The sequence below is a fragment of the Lagopus leucura genome, unplaced genomic scaffold (assembly GCF_019238085.1).
Source record: "Lagopus leucura isolate 7727_CA_CO unplaced genomic scaffold, USGS_WTPT01 Super-Scaffold_100030, whole genome shotgun sequence".
Lineage (NCBI taxonomy): Eukaryota > Metazoa > Chordata > Aves > Galliformes > Phasianidae > Lagopus > Lagopus leucura.
In genome coordinates this window covers 3,055,094-3,064,758 of record NW_024962281.1, presented here as the reverse complement: position 1 = coordinate 3,064,758, position 9,665 = coordinate 3,055,094, and the positions used below count along the sequence as shown (strand labels likewise).

Sequence of the window (9,665 nt, the reverse complement as noted above, 5' to 3'; positions counted from 1 at the left end):
CTCATTGCATACTGAGGCAAGAAAGAGGACGAGAAGACTAAACAACCGAAGGGAAGGCAGAAGGGCTGGCATTTGTAAAGCAGAACAGCACAGACACAACAACAACAAGGGGAAGAAAGCTGCACAGCCAGTTCTTCAGCAGCCACAGGAGGCAGACTGAGGACCTGTTCCCAAACAGCAAGACCCCTGGAGACCCAAATGACCCATTTTAAGAAAGCTTTGCAGCTACAGAACTCTTAACAGCTGCCTTATGGCTGACAAAGGTCTCCTCTACTTAGTCTGACTAAATTAGTTGTACCTACGTTCCCATGACTTAATGAAAGCAAGAGTAGGAGGAAAAACCCCCAGAACCTCCTACATTCATCCAAACCTTCCATTTGTCCTGACATTCCTCCTTACTCTTCTCCCTGTGGCCTCCCAGGGAAAATAACATTTCCACGCTGTAAGCTGGAAACAATTAATGCAGAGACAACAGAAAAACATCCTTTACAGGTTTTAGCTCACATAAGAAATTGCATTAACGTTCTCAGCAAAGCTGTGTTGAAGCCAAAGTGCTCCTGGCTTCAGTGTGTACAGGTGGTTCCAATTATAATAACCCTCTTCAGAGGGAAATCATGAGCTTGCTTTGAGTGACGGCGATTCTGTGCCCACAGTAACTGTGTGACTCTTTGGATATATTTGACTGCCAGAGATGTGGCTATCTAATCTCCAGACACCTATTGCTAGAACGAGAAAAGTGTTCAGACAGACAATCATTCTTCTACCTTACAGTGGTGGTTCATTTTCTACACAAGGCTCATAAAAAGCAACAAAAATTCTCTTTAAAAGCCAGCAGATGAAGCACAGAACAAATTCCAGAGTCTTTGCCAATACGAAGCAAGCAGTACTTACAGCCATCAAAGACTAAAACCCTACAGTAGCCTGCTTCCCATAAGCACACAGTTGCAAAAGGACAGGTAATCTTCCACAGGTAGCTAAAATGGGTATGGTAAAATGCGTACAAATTCATTTAGGCAGTCTACTGAAATAGAGAGGCAGATCTGTGTGGCTGACAACATCAGCTGAGCTTCAGCATCATTCCGAGCATAACGCCAAGGTCTGCAGCACAGCACTGTGAAGTTGAGATGGGGCAAAGAAGGAGCTAGCCAGGAGCTGCCTACCACCAGGCATGGCCATTGGAAGTCACTGGAGGGGCTGTGAGCAGGTGCTGTGCTACCTCACATTTCTCTATCCTCGTCTGAATTCCTGTCCTGGTTAAAATGAATGAGGGAAACAGCAGGTACGAGCTTTACATGATGGAGTGGGCTGGGAGTAGATAACTCAAGTACACGGAGTGTTGCATCTATTAACAGATACTGGTGGGTGGATGTCTTTTGCAACAGCAGCATTCATAAATATATTATACATTTGCTTTTGGCCGGTGTGGCATGTATCGGTCCCCAAAGGGCATTAATGTCCAGGCTGAGCCCAGCAAGGTGTGTACATCACAATCCATGTAATTAGAGACAAGCCCAGAATTACCAGAATGGGGGGCGTTCAGGCTGTGGCTTAGGCAGATGCCCACAACAATATAATTCTGCCTTTGCTCCCAGGTCCTGCTCTCCTGCCCTACAGCCCAAGCATCATGTTATTGTTGTAGGGATGTTAGTAGGTGCAACTGCAGTGTCAGCTGAGCAGAGCCTCACTCTTTCTGATGGTTGCAGTTCTGAGAGCCTTGATTCATCTGTAAGAAAATCTGTTTCAAGATGCAGTCTCACTTTCAGCAGGACAGACTCCCTTGGCCTAGCACAGAGTGAAGGAAGCTATCCTTCACAGAGCAGCTTAAAACCAGGAACTGGCATTTCTTCCCCTTTTCCATCTTTTTCTAAGCAGCTACCATCACTGGTGAGCACCTGATACTTCCCAGAAGTCAGGGAAGGTGGAGGTGAGCTCCATTTTAGCTGAAATTCAGCCTGAAATACCAACCTCAGCTTGTCAAAGCAAGTGTAAGTTATGCTGTGATAGCCTCCATCCCTTTTACCATGGGTGGAAAATTTGGTATAATAAGAGCTTGTCTCATATGTTTCACAAAGTTACGGTTTCACTGAATCCACATTTCCCAGCAAAGGAAGGTTTGACTGGAAAATTCCTTAACCAGATCTAATTTGCTAGGAAGTGTAATAAAGATTCCAGGCCAGCTCAGTGCGTTAAGTCCAGAGCCTGAGGCATGGTGGAGCGATGCAACCTCAGCAGGGACTTGGCACACAGGGCTTTGGCCAGTTACTTTCACTCTTTATGGACATTCCAATTTGCCTTTACCTTAAACAACCCACGCTACAGAAGACAGCTGTTGTATTAGATCTGTAGCTTGTCCCTCTTTTCACATCTCGCTATTCAAGCTGTCATGGTGATGTTTCACACCGAACCATCTGTAACCTGACGTTTGGCAATGAATGGTGCAAGCCAATGCACTCATGATTCAATGTTTGCCTTGGTTTGGAGTGAGCCAATTCTGCTTTTTGAGACACAGTTACCCACTTCCACGTGTTTTTCCCCAAAAACCTGAAGAATGGGCTCTCAGTTCCACCGTGTCCTTGCCATTCCCTAATAATTACACAGGAATTGAGAGAAGAACATCTGAATAACTCTGTCACACTTATTTACATTAAAATAAATAGAGAGAGAGGTCAGGCAATGCCCATTCAGGCTGATGAGCAGAGCTTTAAAAATAACCCCAAATCAAACAGCGTTACATCTGGGGGAGAAGCAAAGCTCCTAGAGCTTAATAATAGGCAACCAGAATTTTCTCATCAGTTATGCAGGAGGGGCATTTCACTGATGGCTTTTCAAAACTAGTAAATAGACCTCTTCCTTGCCACAGCCCTGGTGCCTGACCTTGGCTCAGCTGTTCTGTTTTGCATCTGCAGGTTGCCGAATCCCTGTAGTCAGGGGATGAAGCTGACCCTGAGGACATGTGAATACGAACAAGAGGCACAGAACAGCCGACTGAAGAACTGAGGCTGTTCCAAGAGCTCTGATGCATGAAAGCAGGGAAACAAATTCAGTCATCTCCTCATCTGCACGTGGTTGCAAGATCTACATCAAGGGATCACACAAGGCATCGACCAGCCACCATTCGAAAGCAAATCCACTCTCACCAAGGAACTGGATAAGGAATGGCTATCAAAGGAATTCAAAAACAGTAAAAGCCTTAGTATCAAAACAAGACTTCAAAAGACTCTTCCCATTAAGGCATTATCATAAGAGTTTACTGAAAAACAAGATTGAGGAATACTTGTGCACGAAGGCGATGGCAAGATGGAAGATAGCGAGTTACTTCCAAGCACTCCTGGTATAGTTTATCCTTCTCCTCTTCATTTTGGAAGATGTTTGATTTGGAGAATGTGATTTCAGAATAGGCACAGTGAGGACATCTGCTTCATTTCATCTCAATTTCAACACCTTTGTCTATGAAGTGACACAAATCAGTTTAAAAGCTTAATAACGCCTTTCGCCTGAAGAAGGAATTTGGTGACTTCATAAATGGCAGAAGTTGTTTAAAGCAAACAAATCCACTAAGATTTGGTGTTACATTTTTCTATGCCTTAGCACTCCAACATAGCATCTCGATCCCAGCTCACAAAATGAGCAGAAACAAGAGAATCCTAGAAAATAAAAACAGCTTCAGGGGAAAAGAGCTCAAAACACAAAATGCCAGATACCAAGGGCTGATTTCCTTCTGGTGGCCGTTGCTCACATAGGCTTCACCCCTAACTCATCATTTTCCACTCAAATTCTTCATTATTTTCACTAACAATTATATTAATAGCTCAGAACACTAATCCACTGAGATGGGATGCTACCATGAGAGCACGTACAACACATACTGCTACAGAAAGCTTCCCAACAGCCCATTTCTGGCCCCAAACAGCCCTAATTTATAGGCTGCATCACTAACTGGACTGCCACACCATACAACACAATGGCTTGTGTTTTGTGTTGAGGCCTGCTTTTAAGATAAGTCAATAAATTAGCCACCTTCCGTATCACTCTGCAGACACTGCTTACAGGAAGGGCTACCTGCAAAGCACTGAGACTTCAAGAATCATGAACCTTTCTGAGGATATGGAAGCCTGTTGCTATTTAGACTTTTTTTTCCATTAAAAAAAAAAAAAAAAAGATCTTAGCTACAGTTTACTTTTCCCACTTAGAAACGTGGAAAAGTTTGTTCAGCTTAAAATTTCCTGTTTGGCATTAGCAGCTGCTGGCTGCGGTATTTATAAATACTGCAGCAGACATTGCTTGGGGAATCTGGTTACAATTAAGCAGGAGCAGCACAGCTTCGCAGCCCTCGTGCTGCAGGAGGAGAAGGTTTGCTGTGGGGTGAGCGTCAGCAATGGGGCTGCAGCTTCGGGGGCTGTTTCTAAACAGGAAGGTGAAGTCACTTTGCTCGTGGTATCCAAATATAGTAGCTCAGAGGAACGTTTGGGCAGCAGGCCTGGGACCACCTACTCGGTGCATTACTCACTGTGCTCCCCTGTGCCCCCGAGCATCCCCAGGTTGGGAGTGCAGAAATACATCAGCACTTCAGCAGAGCATTCCTCCCTGCCACCAGCCCCAAGCAATCCATGCTCCCCATGCGCATGACCAAACTGTGTCCTGCAATTGTCCCCTAAATGCCATATTAAAATAAGAGCAGAAAGCAGAGCCCAGATAAAGGCAGCACTTGATTCTCTGAACACATCCACCCACAGCTTTCTGAAGGATCTCAGCACCTCCTTTCTCTCATCAAGGCTTTTACACAGTGGGCACATGGCATCCTGACCCATTCTGACCCTCAGTGCCATCTCTTGGGGACAGACAAAGGAAGAGCAGGCAAACAGCTTCCTGACCAGCAGCTCAGGGGAGCAGGAAACCTAGTAAACAATGAGGCAATGGAATTGCTTCAGGAGCTGCTAAGATGAAACAGAAGCTGCACCTCTTACTGTAAAGGTGCACAGGGTAAAGGTAACCAGACAGTAACTGTAAAGGCAATCAGACAGCCCCGAGACTGTCTGGTTTTCTGGTTATTTCTGGAAAAAGGGTATGTTCCTGTGTGTATGTCAGTACAGCAGCCTGCAGGACCCTATATGTGAGCTCATGGTGCAATGCACCCCAGTCCTGGAGGGGTGCCCTGCTGGCTCGTTGCCCTGTCCCTGGGCTGGGGCTCTGCCACGGCCACTTGCCACCATTTCCTTATGCTTCAGGATAACAGCAGCAAGGATATGAGCTAAAAGCAACCCTACAGAAGAAAATCCACAAGCAATTCTGCAGTCAAAAATCTTCTATGAGAAATGCGACTTTAAGTTCCCCGTTTGCTGGATTTATGTAAAAAGGGAAAAAAAAAAAGATGCTGAGCAAATGAAAGGCACAACTGCATCGCCTCACCCCTAGTCTGTTTCCGGCCATGCACGCTCGTACCATGAACCCCATCAGGAGCAGCATTTCCTGACCCTGGAGTGCTCACAGATGGTGCTCCCAGAGCACTTTCTGCTGATGCTCCTTGGTTCCCTTTGCCTTGCGTGACTGCTCTGCAGCTTCGTGTTGTTTATTTCACTTTTTCCTGCTCTTTAGTTACAATCTAAGGAAGGGAACCAGCCATATTTGCTGGTTTAATCACTTGCTGGTGCCAGTCCACATCCGTGGGCAATCAGTGGGGTGTGTTCCCGTCACCCATGGGAACAAGTGTTGCACAATCAGGTACCTCCAGCTGGAGTGCAGGAATGGATGCCCCGCAGTCAGGGACAAGTTTGTAAGTATTTCTATCCGAGTAGTTTGCTGTCTGCATGATTGGAGAGATGATGATCTGTTACCCGCCCAGCTGTAGGATCAGACTGAGCTAGATGTTGCAGGACACCCATGTGAGACAGCCCCAAGTTGGAGGCCACCACCCTGTGTCCCACACCCAAAGCAATGGGCACTGCTAGAAGCACGCATGCCATTCTGGCTACAGAGATCAAAAAGCTTACAGCTTGCACCAACCAGAGGCCCTCAGAATGGTGTTATAAAGTCAGCTTTAACGATAAGGTACATGGCTGCAGGCATGGTGCCACCTCACCTCTCCACGGATCCATCCTCTGGTTGGCAGCTCTAAGAGCACTGTGAACAAGAATAGCAGAGTAGTATTGGAGGATGTATGGCTTTCCCCTTAGACACTGAAATGGGGCACCCATCCTCTTTGTATAACCTTTGAGCCAAAGGCAGAATGCTCAAACTGCTGCACAGAAGCACTGGTGCAATTTCTGAATTCATCTGTCTGGCTTCATAAAACCAAAAATTTAGTGAGTGCCCTCTGAGGGCCAACAGGTTCTGCACAACTGATTTCCAAACAGGAGATCTTGATTCTCTTCCCAAAGGAGCAGTTATAATACAACCAGGTTTACGTTTGTCACAGACACTAGAGCTTGATGCACAAGTAGTGCATGGAAAAAAAAACAGAAGTAGAGAAAATCCCTTTGGAAAGGGTGTGAATGAAAGAGGAGATGGCCTGCAAGCTCAGAGCCCAGCAGAAAACCAACCTCTGAAAAACTGCCAACGAGTCAGGGGTACGCATCCCAGGAAAGAGGGTTTGCTCATGACAGCTCTCAAAAACTTCCTTCAATGGCAGCATCCAGCAAACCGACCTTTCCTACTGTTTCCCTTTCCAGGAGGTGCTGAGCTTCTCCCTGGGGAAGCCCCAGCAGGAGGACCTCCATGCTCTCAGTGGCACTTGATGCCACTCTGCATTTTGCCAAGTGACCTTTCGTAGGAGCAGTTCTGGACTCCTGCAAACTGCTTACTCAAAAGAACATTACAAAACAGAAAGGCATCGCTAATCATTGGAAAGAACATTTGTCTGCCAGGAAGTTACAGGTTTCTGCAAAGACTCCCTGATGTGTCACCAAAAAGGGCTCAGAGACAACCCACGAGCTGCTGGAGCTGCAGCTGGCTGCCTTGATTCCCACGTCTCCCTCAAGCCCATCCTTCCCCTGCACTGACATCACACGAGTTTTTCTTTGCACTTCTCCTGAGACCACAGCTCGCAGGTGTGATGACTTCCCATAAACCACGTCAAGCAAGCAGACAGCAGCAGAGCAGGAACAGGTTTCTAACAGTGATGGCATGTGGGTGGCTCAGCCCTGCCCTTGGCTCTGCCTTGGAGGGGTCACCCCGCAGCACATCTGGATGCAGTGCATGGCTGCATTCATCCCCTGCTCACTGCCTGCCCTCTGACACGGTGAAGGCCTTGTCCTTTCACACCCAGGTGGGTGCACACCCACCTCCCCCCTGACCCCAACCACCCAAATTCCAGCACGGGGCGGGTTGGCTCTCAGCTCCTTTCATCAGCCAAACTCGGTGCTCCCAAATTTCCGTGCTGCCGGAGGAGCACATGTTTTCCACTGCAGCACTCCTGAGACAGAGCACAGCATTGCTTTTCATAAAATAAATATATTTGCAGAAAGCCACTGGAAAAGTCTGAATTTTCTAGAAGGAAAGCAGCTCTGGTTCTTGTCTTAGGATATAAATGCACAAACCCACTGCACTGAGCTCCCCAAAATGAACCATTTCGCATTCAGTGTGAAGCTTCCATCCCCTCAGTGACACCGCTGCCCATCCCTGCTGGGACGCCCACATCACTGTACCCAGCAGATGGAATTTGCCCACTGCACATCAGCGTGAGGGCTGAGCACCCACAAGAAGCCAGTACCCTGCAGAGCATGCACTTAAAAGCTATGTTTGTCCGTTCAGTGTGCAATCAGTTACTTTGTTGAACTGGAGCCATGGCAAGTGAAGGAGTTAGTATTATAGAAAAGTAAACAAGGGAGTCTGTGCAGTCCTGAAAATATTCAATAGGAAAACACACTCTTATTTACTTTCTTCCCTTTTAGACTGAAATCTCCTTGAGAAGGCACATACTTGCTCTCATTTTGTCTCCTTGCTGGGATGCCCCAGCCCTGGAAGGAGCTATGATGCAGAACAGACCTGCCTGCTATAGCTGCATGCACCTACAAACACTGGGTTTTGGGGTGGAAATGCTCCAGCTGTAAGAGCTCAGCAATGCAGTGTAGCACACCCATGGGCTGCATACCCCAGAAGACCAATCTTACTGTTTGCTTGCCCATGGCACTGGTTGCAATGCCCAGGATGCTGCCAGCAGCATTCCTGCACTGGCACATACAGAAATTGCCTTAACCCTTCTCTTCCCACTCCAGTGCTGCCTGGAAATGGGTGCAGAGGGGACCTCCAGCTCCCATCCCACTGCAGCCCAAGGCTTGGGACATTCCTCCATTTCCCTGCCTGGTGCAGCTCTGTGCCCTTCAGCCAGCACTTCCCTAAGGCAGTTGTGTTTCTCCACACCACCAGCCATTTCCTTCCGCCTTTCACTTCCACCCTCAATTACAGTGCAAAAAAAATAAAAAATAATTAAAAAAAACAAACAAACAAACAGAATTTCTCTTCAGAAAATGGCAGCTGAGTTGGACGTTCCCATGGCCTCAGCACTCCTCATTTCCTCATCTCCCAGCTGCTTGCCTCTTGCTTCCTCCCTCCATGCCTCTGTCAGGGGAAGCAATACCATCTCACTGTGGGACAGCTGCTGGCACTGCCCTGATTCTGCTCACAGAAAGGGGGAAAATGCTCCTGAATCAGGGCTGCCGATCAGGGCATTGGCACAAGCTGCCCAGAGCTGTGGGTGCCCCATCCCTTCAGGTGCTCGAGATAAGGTTAGTAGGGCCCTGGGCAGTCTGATCCAGTGAGGAGCAACCCTGTCCACAGCATGAGTTGGAACCATATGATCTTCAAGGTCTCCTCCAACCTAAATCATTCTATAGTCACTGGAGAAGGGGACTATGTCATCTCCAGAGTTTCCACCAATGCAAACCATAGCCTGGAGGCACCAAAGCACTGAGGGTTTCCAAGCACAGAGCCCACAGGAAGGCTCCCCAGGACCCAGGATGTGGGATTCCAGGGAATTCAACAGAGTGAGACAAGAAACCCGCAGCCAGAGCGCTGGGGGAGCTGCTGCAGGCACCACTGGCATTCATAGAATTTGTGTCCCTTACCAAGCAAGCCTGGCAAATCAGGCATGCACAGAACACAAAGAGACCACCCCTACATCGCCATTAGACCCAATGCCTGCCCATAAACCAGGAGGTGGGAAGCCAGAGCTCTGTTCCTAGGAGATAAAGCTCTCTGCCAGCAGATGGGATGCTCCTAGGTGCTAAGCACACCCAGGCAAAGTTCTGTCTGCTGCAGCAGCTTCATTTTTGCCAAGAAACACCCAGCATCACCAAGTCAGACACAAGGTACCAGCAAAAGGCACTCACCTTGAGAAGGTGCAGATCTACTTCCCAAATGGTAGAGGGCTTTGTATCACTTATTCTTGAAGTATCAAAGGAATAAACAGATGATACCAAACAAAAACAAAACTAAACAGGAAGACTGCCCCTATCCCTACATGTTCTACTAAGGAACCCACAAAAAGGCTTTTTTTTTTTTTTTCCTCTCTCAGGTTTTTGTATGAGTCTACAATTAATCATCCTGATTGCAAAAAGCTGAGCCTCCCCCAGGATCCTGTCTCCTGGGGCTGGAATGGGCGGCTCACAGCATTCCCCATCACTCCAGGCTTAAATAACAGAGGGCTGCAGCACCCCAGGGAAACAAGATGA

General features: G+C 47.5%; 1 long non-coding RNA gene across 1 annotated transcript; it reads right to left on the bottom strand.

The window, feature by feature from the left end:
• Nucleotides 1-5,779: 5,779 nt before the first annotated feature.
• Nucleotides 5,780-9,361, bottom strand: LOC122185525. Its single transcript, XR_006180907.1, has 3 exons — nucleotides 9,324-9,361; nucleotides 6,077-6,117; nucleotides 5,780-5,800 (listed from the first exon to the last, which is right to left on the bottom strand). It is a non-coding gene; the product is annotated as an uncharacterized LOC122185525 (long non-coding RNA).
• Nucleotides 9,362-9,665: the final 304 nt, after the last annotated feature.